The 18,275-nt window shown below is 39.1% G+C and overlaps 1 protein-coding gene across 7 annotated transcripts in view; it reads right to left on the bottom strand.

Moving 5' to 3' along the window:
• NRG3 (neuregulin 3) overlaps positions 1 to 18,275 on the bottom strand; it is a gene marked incomplete at both ends in the record, with an annotated part of 1,107,647 nt that overhangs the window by 799,487 nt on the left and 289,885 nt on the right. The gene's annotated exons all lie outside the window — the stretch shown is intronic.

Raw genomic sequence — 18,275 nt, 5'->3', positions numbered from 1 at the left:
ATCTATGGAAATGTAAATCTGCTATTATTAGAGATAAAAGCTTGAGATATACTTTCAGAATTCAGATGGAAAGTGAAAAACAAAGGAGATACAATTATAAAAGAGATGTCAATATGTAAAGAAGAGTGAGTATGGAACCCTGAAATACAGGTAATTGTTCCTGAGCACAAGAACAGATTTAAAGAAATTGGCAAAATAATTAAGATATCTTAAAAGAAAACCACTTATAAGGATTATTTTTGCAAACTGAAAAGAGTTCTTAACATTTCAAACAAATGCACACAAATAACAATGCAAACCTAAGTACCTCTAGCTGATATCTTCGAATTATAAGAATAAAAGAATTCTATAGGTATGAATGAAGATACAAATATTAAGCTGACAAAATTTTACACATATGAATAAAATAGAAAGACATTTGCAGATGCACAGTAGTTAAGATGGTAAGCTGAACATAGCATTGAGCTCTGCTTCATAATGAAACTTCTAAAAAATATTTCCAGTAAAGGAATTTCAAGAAGGTATGAATTCACATAAACAGAAGGAATGGGAAGCAACAAAACCAAAAAAATTTTGGATGCTGGAAATCTGAGGGAGTAATGTAACTGGCTCAGCCAGCCAGAGAAAGATGAATAGTTAATCTAGAAGCTAGAAAAACTGATAAGAAATTCAATTTACATTCAAAACCTCCCCAGATCTGGAGAAATGACAGAAATGAAATCTCTGGAACTGAGATATAAAAAGCAAATTAAAAAATGGAGGACTTGTTGAAAATCTGGTTAAGAAACATATAGATCCCTGTCTCACTTTAGGGTCCTCCATAGAGCTGGGTTACTCACCTTCCACAACTATGGAAGCAGGTTTGAGTTTGAGTCCCCAGAGGTAAAACAGAGTCTCAGAACCACTTCGCTCACAGTTGAGGATTGGACAAGTCAACTATGATCATTATTCTGAGTAATCTGACTGGGTGAGGTTGATACAGCATTGTGAAAACAAAATGCTAAACACTAGAGAAATAAATGAAGGTTTACTTTCACCACTCTTCCCTCACCTTTATCTCCATGTTTTCATCATTGTGTATATTCCACCTGTATAGTACAGTGGAAGGTTTCCCACCCGCCCTGGGGAATCTGACTATCCCCAAAGGACATGGAAGATTTCCTAGTGAGACCTTCCAGGATAGTGACCGAAGTAGACAATTCTCATCCACCCATAAAGAGCCTCCAAATAGGTTTTGGGCACACTGTATCCATAAGAGCAGATATGAAAATATTGACAAACATTTAAGAAACCCATTTCATATGAAAACAGAGACTAATACAGAAAGAACACAAACAATTGGAGGAATCTTAAGCTGTGCAAGGAGAACTTTTTAAATAACTAATGTATGGCTGTTAGCATAACTGACTCCATCCTGGGCCCATTCAGTTCCTCCCGTCCTTCCACTGACCCTACCCAGGGCTGTACTGCATAGTAAATCTCTTCTCTGTCATCAAGGGCTTTGTACTACTAGACATTGTTGAAAGATCATAAGGTCTGGGTGGCCTCTATGCCCAGTGAGTCTCCAAACAATAATGAAGACCTTCGCTGACATATTCCCAACACCCAAGAAATTAGTTACTCATTGATAAATCTTGACTTAGGAATGCACTTCCTGTTTCCAAGCACATACCCCCCTACCCTAGGTTAACTATAAAATTCTCCCAGTGGCCCCTCAGCAGTGCTGAGTACAGCTGTGAATGCTTCCAGATCACCATCCACCCAATCCTACCCTGTGAGTAAGTTACCCTATAATAAACTGATCCATGGATTATATGGAGCTGCCTGCCTCATTGTTTGTTCTCAAGATACCTTCTCAGTTCGGTGGGCACTTTTCAATCCCACAACTAAAAGTAATATCCTCTGAAGAAAGTTTAAACAATGTTAAACCTCTAAGAACTTACTCTAGAAACAAACACATGTGGCTGAGTCCATACATGTTGGGAGACAACTGCATAATTAGGAGTTCTCTGAATTAACCTCAATGAAAATACAAAGTAGAACAGGAAATAAAAATGGACTAATTTGAAGTTCACATATTTTATTAAAATTTGACAGTAAACACAGCAATTATTAAATTCTGTATAAGGTGGACCATTCCCCTTGCTGTTCTCTTTGGATGTCACTGTCACTAAGTCATATTCAGGGTTAAATTAATAGTCATTTGTTTATTCTTAAGAGAGTCATGTTTCAGGAGTGGAAGTAATTAGCCCTAGACTGAACACTTCAAGAATAATTAGCCCTAGACTGAACACTTGTTTTGCTCCAGTCCAGCCTAACAAGTCATAAAAACAAGAACTAAAAAGATCAAATACTTTCCAAATCAGTGAACTGCATCCCAGAATGAAGCTAAAAATTATGTATAGGCATGAAAAAATATCCAGCATCTAAGAAGCAAAGTTCAAAATATCTGCTATCCAATAAAAAATTACCAGGAATGTAAAAAAAGCCAGGAAATATGACACATGATGAAGAGAAAAATCAGTTAATTGAATTAGAGACATATTTGAAAATATAATGGCTGAAAATTTCCCTAATTTGATAAAACTATAAACTCACAGATCCAAGAAGCTCAAGGAATCCCAGTACAAAAATGGGATTAGAATTATAAGAATAAAAGAATAAAAGAACTAAACTATACTATACTATACTATAGTAAGGACTAAGGAATACTATACTATACTAAGGAATAGAATAGTATAGTATTCCAACTATACTAAGGAATAGCATAATCAAGTTTCTTAAAATCAACTATGAAGAAAAAACCCTAAAAGCAGCAAGAAAGAAAAGATACATTACATAAACAGGAGTGAAGGTAAGAATGACAGCAAATGTCTCATCAAAATCAATGCTGGCAAAAAATCAGTCAAGTAACATCTTTAAAGTACTGGGTGAGGAGTAGGGTATGGAACTTCTTAGCAAAAATATCTTTCAACAATGAAGGTGAAATAAGACTGTTTCAGACATAAAAAATCATCACCACTAGACCCACACAACTAGAAATATTCAAGCAAGTCCTTCAGGCAGAAGGAAACTAATATAGATAAAATTATGGATCTAAACAGAACAATGAAGATCAGAAACAGTAACTCATGGGTAAATACATAAGTTTTTTTTCTTAATATTTAATTTTTTTAAAAGACACTTGATTGTTTAAACAAAAATAATGATGCAGTGTGTAGCTTACAATATACATAAAATTAAATGTATGTAAACAATAGCACAAAAGCCAGGAGAGAAGAAATGGAAGAGAGCAGTGTAAGGTTCTTATACTACACATGAAGTGATGTAATATCACTTAAAGGTAGATGGCGATAAGTTAAAGACATATGCCATACAACCTAAAGCAGTAGCTAAAATAACAAAGCACACATTTATACCTAATAAGCCAGCAAAGGAGATGATATGGAATCATAAAAATACTCAATTAATTCAAAAGAAGGCAGAAAAAGAGGAAAAGAGAACAAAGGACAGATGGGACAAATAGAAAACGAATAGCAAGAGAACAATTGGCAAGCTGACTTATAATTTTAAAATGTTGACTAGATGTACTTAGGTTTGATAGTTATTTATTTGCATTTATTTGGAATGTTGAAACCTCTTTCAATTTGCAAAAAGAAGCCTTGTTTTTTCAAGGGTTATTTTCCTTTAGCATATCTTAAGATAGGCTAATTTAGCAACATAAGATATTAATCTCTTCTGCACACTCCACCCACACCCACCCTCAAAAAAAGAAGAAACACATAAATGCAATTAAGAGGTATGTAACAAACCAGAAAGGAAAAATATTTAATATATTTATGATAAAGAAACATTTCAATATCCTTTAAATATCAAGTTTTACAATGAGAAAAAGAGAAGTGATCCCAGTAGAAAAGTAGGCGGCAAATATGAGTGAGTATTTACAAAAGGACAACAAGTATCTGAAGAAAGTATGAAAAATATCAACTGTTCCCTAATTTTGCAAATGCAAATTAAAATAAGCTATTCTGCCTACAAATCAACATTATTATAAATTGCACTAATCTGTTCTGCCAAAGCAAAGGGGAAAAGTCACCTTCATATAATTCTAGAGATACTGTAATCAGTCTGCAAATAAATAATTAAGGAGCATCTATTCATTCTAGGTGTCAGACGTGAAGTGCAATTTATATTTTTTAATCAAAGTTCTTAAAATCATTCAGGCTTTTTCTTCCAGTACGTCTACTGACTGAGATAAAAGTGCAGGTTTAGCTGCTAAGGAGAGTCAGGGAGTCAGAATAGCAGCCAGTGCCCCCATTCTACTAAGACCCAGCTCAGTTGCATATATGGTTTGAAAATCAGTATTATATGCAAATAATAAATGAAAAAAATGTATATACACAGTACATACACATACATATAATTTTTTAAATACACACATACGTATAATTTTTTTAAATAAACAAGTATTGAGTATAAAGAGGTATTAAAATGTGAGGTTTTTTTGAAAAAATATATTAAATCAAATATGAAAAAGATTGGAAGAGTAATTACTATAATGACACCTATAGCTTCTACCTCTACTTGTATCTCTACTTCTAATACTATTGGTTTATGCCTTGAATTCCAACTTTCCCTTGAACCCCAGACTACTATAACCAGGTTCAAGTTAAAATGTCCAAAAATAGGGGCTTCCCTGGTGGCACAGTGGTTGAGAGTCCGCCTGCCGATGCAGGGGACAGGGGTTCGTGCCCCGGTCTGGGAAGATCCCACATGCCGCGGAGCGGCTGGGCCCGTGAGCCATGGCTGCTGAGCCTGCGCCTCCGGAGCCTGTGCTCCGCAACGGGAGCAGCCACGACAGTGAGAGGCCCACGTACCGAAAAAAAAAAAAAAAAAAAAGTCCAAAAATAGAACTCTTCATTTCCCCTTCTTTGGCCCCCTTCCCCAAATTGGCTCCTCCCCTAGTTTCCCATTATGAGTAGAGGAAAACGTTGTTTTTCTGGACTATTTTTATTTTTTTCTCTCTCTACTGGTTTTCAGCCATGTACTGCCATCTCTGCCTCCAAATCATATTGCTAACCTGACCTTTCATCTTCCCCACCTCTACTTGTACTCTTGCTCTCTAAAATCCATTCCACATATAGCAGCCAGAGTTATTCTTTTTTTTTTAATATTTATTTATTTGGCTGTGCTGGGTCTCACTTGAGGCACATGGGATCTTTTAGTTGCAGCATGCGAACTCTTAGCTGAGGCACACATGTGGGATCTAGTTCCCCGACCAGGGATCGAACCCATGCCCCCTGCATTGAGAGTGTGGATTCTTAGCCACTGGACCACCAGGGAAGTCCCCAGAGTTATTTTTTAAAACTATAGATCCAACCACTTAGAGGAATGGGATAGGGAGGGTGGGAGGGATACGCAATAGGGAGGAGATATGGGGATATATGTATACGTATAGCTGATTCACTTTGTTATACAGCAGAAACTAACACACCATTGTAAAGCAATTATACTCCAATAAAGATGTTAAAAAAAAAACAACAACTATAGATTCAATCATATAGGTCCCTTGCTTGAAACTGACTTATTACTTCCCATCACACTTAAAACCCATATTCCTTACCATGGCATCAAGGAGCCTCCATTCTCTGGTCTTAGAGACCAGAGAATGAATTTAGATCTACAACTGCTCATCTTGCCCGTTAACCTGAAGGCTCTAGCCTCAATCAGGCCAAAAGTGTCCCCAAGCAAGGGTGTTGCTTTTGCTCTTCCTAGAATGTTCCTTCTCAATATTCAAGCCTCTGCTCTGAGAGGTCTTCTCTGACTACTTCTAAATGAGTACTCCCTTCCCTACCTCCGCCTAACCCTACACACTGGTATGTCAGGGATTTTCCACCATTTATGGCCCTAGCTGAATTCATATTTCTCATTTGCCTATTGATGTATTGAGTGGCAATGATAGCTAATCAAAAATCTAAGCCCTTAACTATATTGCTTAAACATTAATAATACTATACTTATATACAGATACGTCTTTCCTTCTTTGTGCTTGTCCACATTATCCAAATTTTATATGATTGATAAACATTTGTTTAAAAGCCAGAATAAAAAGTTCATACGCGCAAAACTTAAAATAACAACAGCAAAGCTTAAGATGCACAAGAAGGGAGGCATTTTCCTTGAGAATTAGATTAAGCCATTTCTTCAGTTGTGGGCAATTTTTAAGATAATCTTTGTTTGAGTGGAAGGTCAAATGAGAAATTTATTATACAAGAAGAGAGAATTGTATAAGGTAAGAAAATCATGTGAAAGAGCTGCTGGTAAACCTGGAAGAAACTGTATAGGTTAATTAGACCTCCTGAAAAGAGACAGGGGAAAACAGGGAGAGAAAAGCAGCCTCTTTTGCTGGCATGAGAGATTTGCATACTTTAAGCCACAAGGGAGAGGGAAGAAGAGCACCACAGGAATTTAACCGAAGACCAATAGTCTTTGGCCCAAAGTCCATTCTCTGTTGCCCTGCCAACTGGTTCCCTCTGGGGTAAGAGCATTTTAATAAAGTAACCATTAATTAGAAGTGGAGCTTCACATGGTTTAGCTGACTTTGTTTTAGGTAAGGAACCATGGAGAGGTTTGGAGAGCTTTATCATATGAATTAAGTAATGAAGGGAAGACATTAGCTTATGTATAAAAGGGTAAAATTGAGTTCATATGCTGGAAAGAGCTCCTGGCTTTCCAGTATTCTGAAAAGGAATAAATCCCACGCTTACATGTCCCACAAGGTTTTGGTTTTACTTACTGACTTCTCTGCCAGTAACAAGAGTCATAGACAGAGAACAAGTGGATGTTCACTCACTTGATACCTCAGTGCATTCGCCTGGGTTCAGTGAGAAAGGGCAGCTAGCAACTTGTTGCCTTCTCTTTGCCCTTACCTTAAGGACAGTTTCCTCTGTCCAAAAAGAGATGAGGAGTAGAACAAGGAGATGACAATGTGACTGACTTTTGCAGTGAGAACAGTATCCTTGGCATGTAAAATGATCAACAAAATGATGGCACCTCTTCAGACTGGGCAAGGCACTTGATATTAATGCAGCCTGACCGGTAATGTCCCCCCCTCCAGGAACCCCCCCAAAAGATGAAAACTTGGTGAATGTTGTTGAGTCACTTGACACTTTTCTATGTATAACTTTAAGCTCACAGGTATGCAGGCACAATGGCTATCCACCTCTTCTTTAGCTATAATGTTTGAGCTCCTGAACCTGTCCTGGAAATCAATCTTTACTTGAACTAAACTCAAATTCAACAGATAATTGCAGAAGTCTTGGAGAATAAGAATTGATCTTTGAAAAATGGGTCTATTTTCTTTTGCTTTAAGAACAAATCCATTCTGGTTAAATAAGGTTTTGCTTTCCATTCCATTAAGGAAATTTTCCCTCTCTATATAAGCTTTGTGCAGCTCACAGGAGAGTTTGGGAATCACTGGTAGGGAGGATGATCAAGAATGATGGGCCACTTTGTCATATCAAGCCATTAAATACATTTATGTAAGAATCAATATATTGCAGTATATGAATCTAAGAAGAATGTAAAGAACCAGCTTCCCCATGGCTGACCGGCCCATGAGCAACCTTAATTACTTTACTTAAATTCAAAGTAAGCCAGGATTTCCATCCATCAAATAGAACTAATTGCACAAATAGATAGAACTAATTGATACCTTTCTTTCCTAGAGGGATGCTGTGATCATTATTCAGACAGTGTGGGTCAAGAAGCCTAGGATTTAGTGACAACAGGCCTATTATTGAAAAGCAGTGAGTGAAGATGGTTGAAAGGAGAACAGGCTTTTAATGAAACAGACCAGAGTGTGACATCGAGTAACTCCATTTACTACCAGGGAATACATGAAATGCACTTAAAGTTCCCTTGCCTTAGCTTCCTTATCAGTAAAATTGAGGAAAAAAATTACCCACCTTGGGCAAATCCATGTGAAGACTGTAGCCAGTATATGCAAAGAGCTGGCCACTAAAGATACAAAATAAAATGATGTGATCATTTTATGTATTTTATGGATCACTTACCCTATAGCAAGCGCTTCTTTATATGTGCCCCCTTAGAGCTGGGACCCACCCATTGCTCGTGTTTTCATATCATCCACACAGATTCTGAGAGCAGTGCATTCCATGTAACAGACAACTAATTCACAGTTGTGAAATGAGTGACTGATGACTGAGGTCCCACAGCTTCATGTACCATTTCTATGCTGGTGACTCTCATATCTTCCAGTTTGAATTCCTTCCTGGAGTTCCAAATTCGCATACTAATGGCCTGATCCCCACCCGAATTCCTGATATCTTTTAGGATGTTCCAAACAGAATTCATAATTCCTTAATTTTTCCCTATACTCTGTCCCTTTCCAGTTTTTCTCTTTTAGCAAATAACATAATTCATCCTGAGCTCAAGACAGAATGGTTTTACCAACGTCTAAACTCACTGACAGTGTATTATAGTGTATATTTCCCAACACCCCTCAAAACTCCAGATATTGTACATATTTTTAAATTTTGCCAGATTTATATTTGTTCTAGTTTATACTTCCTTGATTTAGAGGCAGTTTCATCTTCTTGCTGATCATTTATAAGTCCATTCAAATACCAGTGTCTAGATCAGATGCTGGAACTGTTTCTATACCACCACCTGTGCTGACCAAAGGCTGACTGAATTTTAATCTTTATCCTTGAAACATTCTTTTCAGTAGTCCACACTTTAGAAAAATGCTGCATTTAGAGCCAAATACTTGGTTCTTCCCTGAGTTATTCAAATTGCTAACAGTGTTTTTCTCACTTATGGTCCCATTTCTTGTTGCTTTGGAGAAAGACACAGGACACAGAATTACACTGGGTCCTTCACCAAATTTCTATAATTTCCTTTTTTGCCCCCAAATTGAGTTCACCTCCTCTCCCAAGCCATCAGCATATTGGGGAGTCAAAGCTTTGCTAAGAGACAGCAGAGTAAGTACATTATCTTGTTTCAGATACTCACTCAGCATAAGATACTTATATGATTCTATGGTATTTAGGTGGTGAAATGTGATTTGCTTTTTTTATTAATTTTTTGAGAAGGCTAATTAAATTCATGCCTGTCAACCTAGGTAGAAATAGTTTAAATTCCTGCAGGCTCTGTGAGCTCAGTAAATGTCTGATCAAGAAAAACAAAAACAGGGGGGACCCTGGGAAGATGGCGGAAGAGTAAGACGCGGAGATCACCTTCCTCCCCACAGATACATCAGAAATTCATCTACACGTGGAACAACTCCTACAGAACACCTACTGAACACTGACAGAAGACCTCAGACCCCCCCAAAAGGCAAGAAACTCCCCACATACCTGGGTAGGACAAAAGAAAAAAGAATAAACAGAGACAAAAGGATAGGGACGGGACCTGCACCAGTGGGAGGGAGCCGTGAAGGAGGAAAGGTTTCCACACACTACAAGCCCCTTCGCGGGCGGAGACTGCAGGTGGCGGAGGGGGAAAGCTTCGGAGTAGCGGAGGAGTGCACAGCAACAGGGGTGTGGAGGGCAAAGCAGAGAGATTCCGGCACAGAGGATCGGTGCCCTCAGGCACACACCAGCCCGAGAGGTTTGTCTGCTCGGCCGCCGGGGCGGGCGGGGCTGGGAGCTGCAGCTCGGGTATCGGCTTTCAGTCGGAGCGCAGGGAGAGGACTGGGGCTGGCGGCAGGAAGAGAGCCTGAAGGGGTTAGTGCACCACGGCTAGCCCGGAGGGAGTCCGGGGAAAGGGTCTGGAGCTGCCGAAGAGGCAAGAGGCTTTTTCTTCCCTTTTGTTTCCTGGTGCGCGAGGAGAGGGCATTAAGAGGGCTGCTTTGGGAAGCGCCGGAGACGGGCGCGAGCCGCGGCTAAAGGCGCGGACCCCGGAGACGGGCGTGGGACGCTGGGGCTGCTGCTGCTGCCGCCGCCGCGGGGCCTGTGTGCGAGCGCGGGTCACTGTCCACCCCGCCACTGCTGGGGTCCCGGAACCCGGGGACGGCTTTCCTGGGAAAGCGCACGGAGCGCCTCGGTCTGGTGCAACGTCACGCCGGCCTCTGCCGCCGCAGGCCCGCCCCACACTGCGCGCCCCTCCCTCCCCTCTGCCTGAGTGAGCCAGAACCCCGAATCAGCGGCTCCTTTAAACCCGTCCTGTCTGAGCGAAGAACGGACGCCCTCCGGCGACCTACGCGCAGAGGCGGGGCCAGGTCGAAGGCTGAGACCCGGGAGCTGTGAGAGCAGAGAAGAGAAAGGGAAATGTCTCTCTGCAGCCTCGGAGGCAGCGGATTAAAGCTCCACGGTCCACTTGATGTGCCCTGCGTCTGTGGAGTGCATAAATGGACAGCGAATCATCCCAAATTGAGGAAGTGGACCTTGAGGACAAGATTTAAGACTTTCCCCCCTTTTCCTCTTTTTACAACGAATTATCCCAAATTAAGGAGGTGGACTTAGAGAGCAAGATTTCAGACTTCTCGCCCTTTTCCTCTTTTTACAACGAAGTATCCCAAATTGAGACGGTGGACTTGGAGAGCAAGATTTTTGATTTTTCCCCCTGCTCTCTTTTTGTGAATGTGTATGTGTATTCTTCTGTGTAAAATTCTCTCTGTATAGCTTTGCTTCCACCATATGTCCCAGGGTTCTATCTGTCCGTTTTTTTTTCAATAATTATTTTTTAATTTTAATAACGCTACTATATTTCATACTTTATTCTATTTTACTTTACCTGCTCTTTCTTTTTTTTCCTACCTTCCCTTCCTCCCTCCCTCCCTTCGCCCCTCCTATCCTTCTTTCTCTCTTTCTTTCCTTCCTCCCTCCCTCCCTTCTTCCTTTCACTCTTTTTCTTTCCTTCTTCCCTCCCTCCCTCCTGTCTTTCTTTCCTTCCTCCCTCCCACCCCTCTTCCTTTCACTTTCTTTTTCTTTCCTTCCTCCCTCCCTCCCTCCTGTCTTTCTTTCTTTCTTTCTTTCCTTCCTCCCTCCTTCCTTTCTTTCCTTCTTCCTTCCTTCCTTTCTTTCCTTCTTCCTTTCTTTCTTCTACTAATTCTTTCTTTCTACTTTTTCTCCCTTTTATTCTGAGCTGGGTAGATGAAAGGCTCTTGGTGCTGCAGCCAGGAGTCAGTGCTGTGCCTCTGAAGTGGGAGAGCCAACTTCAGGACACGGGTCCACAAGAGACCTCCCAGCTCCACATAATATCAAGCAGCGAAAATCTCCCAAAGATCTGCATCTCAAAACCAGCACACAGCTTCAGTCAACGACCAGCAAACTACAGTGATGGTCACCCTATGCCAAGCAACTAGCAAGGCAGGAACACAACCCCACCCATTAACAGAGAGGCTGCCTAAAAACATAATAAGGCCACAGTCACCCCAATACCCACCACCAGACGTGGACCTGTCCACCAGAAAGACAAGATCGAGCCTCAACCAACAGAACACAGGCTCTAGTCCCCCCCACCAGGAAGCCTACACAACCTACTGAAACAACCTTAGCCACTGGGGACAGACACCAAAAACAACGGGAACTACGAATCTGCAGCCTGCAAAAAGGAGACCCCAAACACAGTAACATAAGCAAAATGAGAAGACAGAAAAACACACAGCAGGTGAAGGAGCAAGATAAAAATCTACCAGACCTAACAAATGAAGAGGTAATAGGCAGTCTACCTGAAAAAGAATTCAGAATAATGATAGTAAAGATGATCCAAGATTCTATTTCCCAGATCCAAAATCTTGGAAATAGAATAGACAAAATGCAAGAAACAGTTAACAAGGACCTAGAAGAACTAAAGATGAATCAAGCATCGATTATAAACACAATAAATGAAATGAAAAATACTCTAGATGGGATCAAGAGCAGAATAACTGAGGCAGAAGAACGGATAAGTGAGGTGGAAGATAAAATAGTGGAAATAACTGATGCAGAGCAAAATAAAGAAAAAAGAATGAAAAGAACTGAGGAGAGTCTCAGAGACCTCTGGGACAACATTAAACGCACCAACATTCGAATTATAGGGGTTCCAGAAGAAGAAGAGAAAAAGAAAGGGACTGAGAAAATATTTGAAGAGATTATAGTTGAAAACTTCCCTAATATGGGAAAGGAAATAGTGAATCAAGTCCAGGAGGCACAGAGAGTCCCATACAGAATAAATCCAAGGAGAAATACACCAAGACACATATTAATCAAACTGTCAAAAATTAAACACAAAGAAATCATATTAAAAGCAGCAAGGGAAAAACAACAAATAACACACAAGGGAATCCCCATCAGGTTAACAGCTGATCTCTCAGCAGAAACTCTACAAGCCAGAAGGGAGTGGCAGGACATAATTAAAGTGATGAAGGAGAGAAACCTGCAACCAAGATTACTCTACCCAGCAAGGATCTCATTCAGATTTGATGGAGAAATTAAAACCTTTACAGACAAGCAAAAGCTGAGAGAGTTCAGCACCACCAAACCAGCTTTACAACAAATGCTAAAGGAACTTCTCTAGGCAAGAAACACAACAGAAGGAATATACCTACAATAACGAACCCAAATCAATTAAGGAAATGGGAATAGGAACATACACATCAATAATTACCTTAAATGTAAATGGACTAAATGCTCCCACCAAAAGACACAGAGTGGCTGAATGGATACAAAAACAAGACCCATATATATGCTGTCTACAAGAGACCCACTTCAGACGTAGAGACACATACAGATTGAAAGTAAGGGGATGGAAAAAGATATTCCATGCAAATGGAAATCAAAAGAAAGCTGGAGTAGCAATTCTTATATCAGACAAAATAGACTTTAAAATAAAGACTATTAGAAGAGACAAAGAAGGACACTACATAATGATAAAGGGATCAATCCAAGAAGATATAACAATTGTAAATATTTAGGCACCCAACATAGGAGCACCTCAATACATAAGGCAAATACTAACAGCCATAAAAGGGGAAATCGACAGTAACACAATCATGGTAGGGGACTTTAACACCCCACTTTCACCAATGGACAGATCATCCAAAATGAAAATCAATAAGGAAACACAAGCTTTAAATGATACATTAAACAAGATGGACTTAATTGATATTTATAGGACATTCCATCCAAAAACAACAGAATACACATTTTTCTCAAGTGCTCATGGAACATTCTCCAGGATAGATCATGTCTTGTGTCACAAATCAAGCCTTGGTAATTTTAAGAAAATTGAAATTGTATCAAGTATCTTTTCCGACCACAATGCTATGAGACTAGACATCAATTACAGGAAAAGATCTTTAAAAAATACAAACACATGGAGGCTAAACAATACACTACTCAATAACGAAGTGATCACTGAAGAAATCAAGCAGGAAATTAAAAAATACCTAGAAACAAATGACAATGGAGACACGACGACCCAAAACCTATGGGACGCAGCAAAAGCAGTTCTAAGATGGAAGTTTATAGCAATACAACCCCACCTTAAGAAATAGGAAACATCTCGAGCAAACAACCTGACCCTGCACCTAAAGCAATTAGAGAAAGAAGAACAAAAAACCCCCAAAGCTAGCAGAAGGAAAGAAATCATAAAGATCAGATCAGAAATAAATGAAAAAGAAATGAAGGAAATGATAGCAAAGATCAATAAAACTAAAAGCTGGTTCTTTGAGAGGATAAAAATAATTGATAAACCATTAGCCAGACTCATCAAGAAAAAAAGGGAGAAGACACAAATCAATAGAATTAGAAATGAAAAAGGAGAAGTAACAACTGACACTGCAGAAATACAAAAGATCATGAGAGATTACTACAAGCAACTCTATGCCAATAAAATGGACAACCTGGAAGAAATGGACAAATTCTTAGAAATGCACAACCTGCCAAGACTGAATCAGGAAGAAATAGAAAATATGAATAGACCAATCACAAGCACTGAAATTGAAACTGTGATTAAAAATCTTCCAACAAACAAAAGCCCAGGACCAGATGGCTTCACAGGTGAATTCTATCAAACATTTAGAGAAGAGCTAACACCCATCCTTCTCAAACTCTTCCAAACAATTTCAGAGGAAGGAACACTCCCAAACTCATTCTATGAGGCTACCATCACCTTGATACCAAAACCAGGCAAGGATGTCACAAAGAAAGAAAACTACAGGCCAATATCACTGATGAACATAGATGCAAAAATCCTCAACAAAATACTAGCAAACAGAATCCAACAGCACATTAAAAGGATCATACACCATGATCAAGTGGGGTTTATTCCAGGAATGCAAGGATTCTTCAATATATGCAAATCAATCAATCTGATACACCATATTAACAAGTTGAAGGAGAATAACCATATGATCATCTCAATAGATGCAGAGAAAGCTTTTGACAAAATTCAACACCCATTTATGATAAAAACCCTGCAGAAAGTAGGCATAGAGGGAACTTTCCTCAACATAATAAAGGCCATATATGACAAACCCACAGCCAACATTGTCCTCAATGGTGAAAAATTGAAACCATTTCCACTAAGATCAGGAACAAGACAAGGCTGCCCACTCTCACCACTCTTATTCAAACGAGTTTTGGAAGTTTTAGCCACAGCAATCAGAGAAGAAAAGGAAATAAAAGGAATCCAAATTGGAAAAGAAGAAGTAAAGCTGTCACTCTTTGCAGATGACATGATACTATACATAGAGAATCCTAAAGATGCTACTAGAAAACTACTAGAGCTAATCAATGAATTTGGTAAAGTAGCAGGATACAAAATTAATGCACAGAAATCTCTGGCATTCCTGTACACTAATGATGAAAAATCTGAAAATGAAATCAATTAAACACTCTCATTTACCATTGCAACGAAAAGAATAAAATATCTAGGAATAAACCTACCTAAGCAGACAAAAGACCTGTATGCAGAAAATTATAAGACACTGATGAAAGAAATTAAAGATGATACAAATAGATGGAGAGATATACCATGCTCCTGGATTGGAAGAATCAATATTGTGAAAATGACTCTACTACCCAAAGCAATCTACAGATTCAATGCAATCCCTATCAAACTACCACTGGCATTTTTCACAGAACTAGAACAAAAAATTTCAAAATTTGTTTGGAAAAACAAAAGACCCCGAATAGCCAAAGCAATCTTGAGAACGAAAAACAGAGCTGGAGGAATCAGGCTCCCTGACTTCAGATTATACTACAAAGCTACAGTAATCAAGACAGTGTGGTACTGGCACAAAAACAGAAAGATAGATCAATGGAACAGGATAGAAAGCCCAGAGATAAACCCACGCACATATGGTCAACTCATCTTTGATAAAGGAGGCAGGAATGTACAGTGGAGAAAGGACAGCCTTTTCAATAAGTGGTGCTGGGAAAACTGGACAGGGACATGTAAAAGTATGAGATTAGATCATTCCCTAACACCATACACAAAAATAAGCTCAAAATGGATTAAAGACCTAAATGTAAGGCCAGAAACTATCAAACTCTTAGAGGAAAACATAGGCAGAACACTCTATGACATAAATCACAGCAAGATCCTTTTGGACCCACCTCCTAGAGAAATGGAAATAAAAACAAAGATAAACAAATGGGACCTAATGAAACTTCAAAGCTTTTGCACAGCAAAGGAAACCATAAACAAGACCAAAAGACAACCCTCAGAATGGGAGAAAATATTTGAAAATGAAGCAACTGACAAAGGATTAATCTCCAAAATTTATAAACAGCTCATGCAGCTCAATAGCAAAAAAACAAACAACCCAATCCAAAAATGGGCAGAAGACCTAAATAGACATTTCTCCACAGAACATATACAGACTACCAACAAACACATGAAAGAATGCTCAACATCATTAATCATTAGAGAATTGCAAATCAAAACTACAATGAGATATCATCTCACACCAGTCAGAATGGCCATCATCAAGAAATCTAGAAACAATAAATGCTGGAGAGGGTGTGGAGAAAAGGAAACACTCTTGCACTGCTGGTGGGAATGTGAATTGGTACAGCCACTATGGAGAACAGTATGGAGGTTCCTTAAAAAACTACAAATAGAACTACCATATGATCCAGCAATCCCACTACGAGGCATATACCCTGAGAAAACCATAATTCAAAAAGAGACATGTATCAAAATGCTCATTGCAGCTCTATTCACAATAGCCTGGAGCTGGAAACAACCTAAGTGTCCATCATCGGATGAATGGATAAAGAAGATGTGGCACATACATACAATGGAATATTACTCAGCCATAAAAAGAAACGAAACTGAGCTATTTGTAATGAGGTGGATAGACCTAGAGTCTGTCATACAGAGTGAAGTAAGTCAGAAAGAGAAAGACAAATACCATATGCTAACACATATATATGGAATTAAAAAAAAATGTCATGAAGAACCTAGGGGTAAAACGGGAATAAAGACACAGACCTACTTGAGAATGGACTTGAGGATATGTGGAGGGGGAAGGGTAAGCCGTGACAAAACAAAAGAGAGGCATGGACATATATACACTACCAAACGTAAGGTAGATAGATAGTGGGAAGCAGCCGCAGAGCACGGGGAGATCAGCTCGGTGCTTTGTGACCGCCTGGAGGGGTGGGATGGGGAGGGTGGGAGGGAGGGAGATGCATGAGGGAAGGGATGTGGGAACAGATGTATATGTATGACTGATTCACTTTGTTATAAAGCAGAAACTAATAAAAAAAATAAAATAAATAAAATAAAAAATAAAAATATATTAAAAAAAAGAAAAACAAAAACAATAAACAACCTCTTTTTGGAACCTCTAGGCAGAGTTCAAGTGCTTTTTTATTTATGAAGCCTTTCCACCACCTCCCAGTGAAATGAAATTTGGATTTCACCTTCCACTCAATTCCTAGGACCCTCCCCCAAGTGACTTCCTGACAGAGCTCACACATAGCTTTATATGTGGGTTAATCATGTGTCTTTCCCTTTCTAGTTCATTTTGAAAAGTGACCTGTTTTTATTTGTATTTTTACCTCTCTTCCCAGAAAGCCTAGGACAATATCTTGCAAATGTTAAATAATTCCATTTTCACCACCTTCTATTCTGTATCCCAACTTGCAAATTATATTCAATCAAAATTTATTATACACCTGCTATGTGCTAGGGATGGTGCCAGAGGCTATGGGGCTTAAAACCTAAATAAGGCATCTATTTCTTAGGCTCTTTCCATTTAATCATGGATGCAGAAAATTAAAACATGCTTAAAATACTCTGTAAAAAGAACGGTAAATGGAGTGAACTCAGAGTGATATGGGAGTACAAGGGGTCCAGTCATCTAGGTAACCCAAAGGGAGATAGCAGAGAAATAAAATCGTACTGGAACTAAATCTTGAAGGATGAGTCCAATAGATGGAGCAACAGAAAAGGGGCATGGCAAACAAAGGCAGCATATTTACAGAGATATGAGAACCAGCAATGTATTCACGAAACTGCAAAAAGTTAGAGGCATTAGGGGTCATGAGAGAGTGGGGAAATGTGAAGTTGGAGTGGCAGTCAAGATTTGGATCATGGCTTTAAATGCCAGTCTAAGTTCCTGAGTATGATGAAGGACCACTGCATATGCATGTCTGTCACTGACCCTAGCTTCCTAAGCTGCCACAATCAGCAGTGTTACTTTCAGGAGATACACCTGTTCTGTAACTTGCAGCCTTCATGAAAGACTTTGCTTTGTTAGATTAAACCAAATCATGTTTTTGTTTGTTTTTCATATATGGCCTTCCTATTGTTCCACCTTTTTGCTGTTTTGTTTTCCTTCCTCCCAGTTCTCAGAGAAAATGAAATTTGCAGCATAGAAAAAATATTCAGCCAAATCCTCTGTTTCTTCTTGTTCCTCACTTCTCATGCCCTATTTGAGTAATATCCTTGTCATGTATTTTTCACACCTTCATCTGAGTGGAAAGCTTGAGTGGCGAAACTAATCCCCAGGAGAGATCTCATTTCCAGTGTGCAAATGATCGGGTTGAAAAAAAGAAAAAAAAAAAACTCTTATTTTAATCAAGTGAGAGTGGTTAAAAGAGAGAGAGATTCCCATAAAAATAATAATAATATGCCACATCTCTCAGGACTTCAAGAGCAAGCATTTGTGGCATTTTACTAACATGTGAAGAAAAAGTATATAAGCCCAAAGGAATGATCTCAGAACAATGTAAGAGGAGAGTTGATTTGACAATAAATTTGCAAAGTCTCCATTCACAATTAGCATCAGCGGTAGCCTCATTAAACTCAACAGT

Source organism: Mesoplodon mirus (genome assembly GCF_964341445.2).
Source record: "Mesoplodon mirus genome assembly, chromosome: 2".
Taxonomy (NCBI): Eukaryota; Metazoa; Chordata; class Mammalia; order Artiodactyla; family Ziphiidae; genus Mesoplodon; species Mesoplodon mirus.
This window is presented reverse-complemented; position numbering and strand designations above follow the sequence as displayed.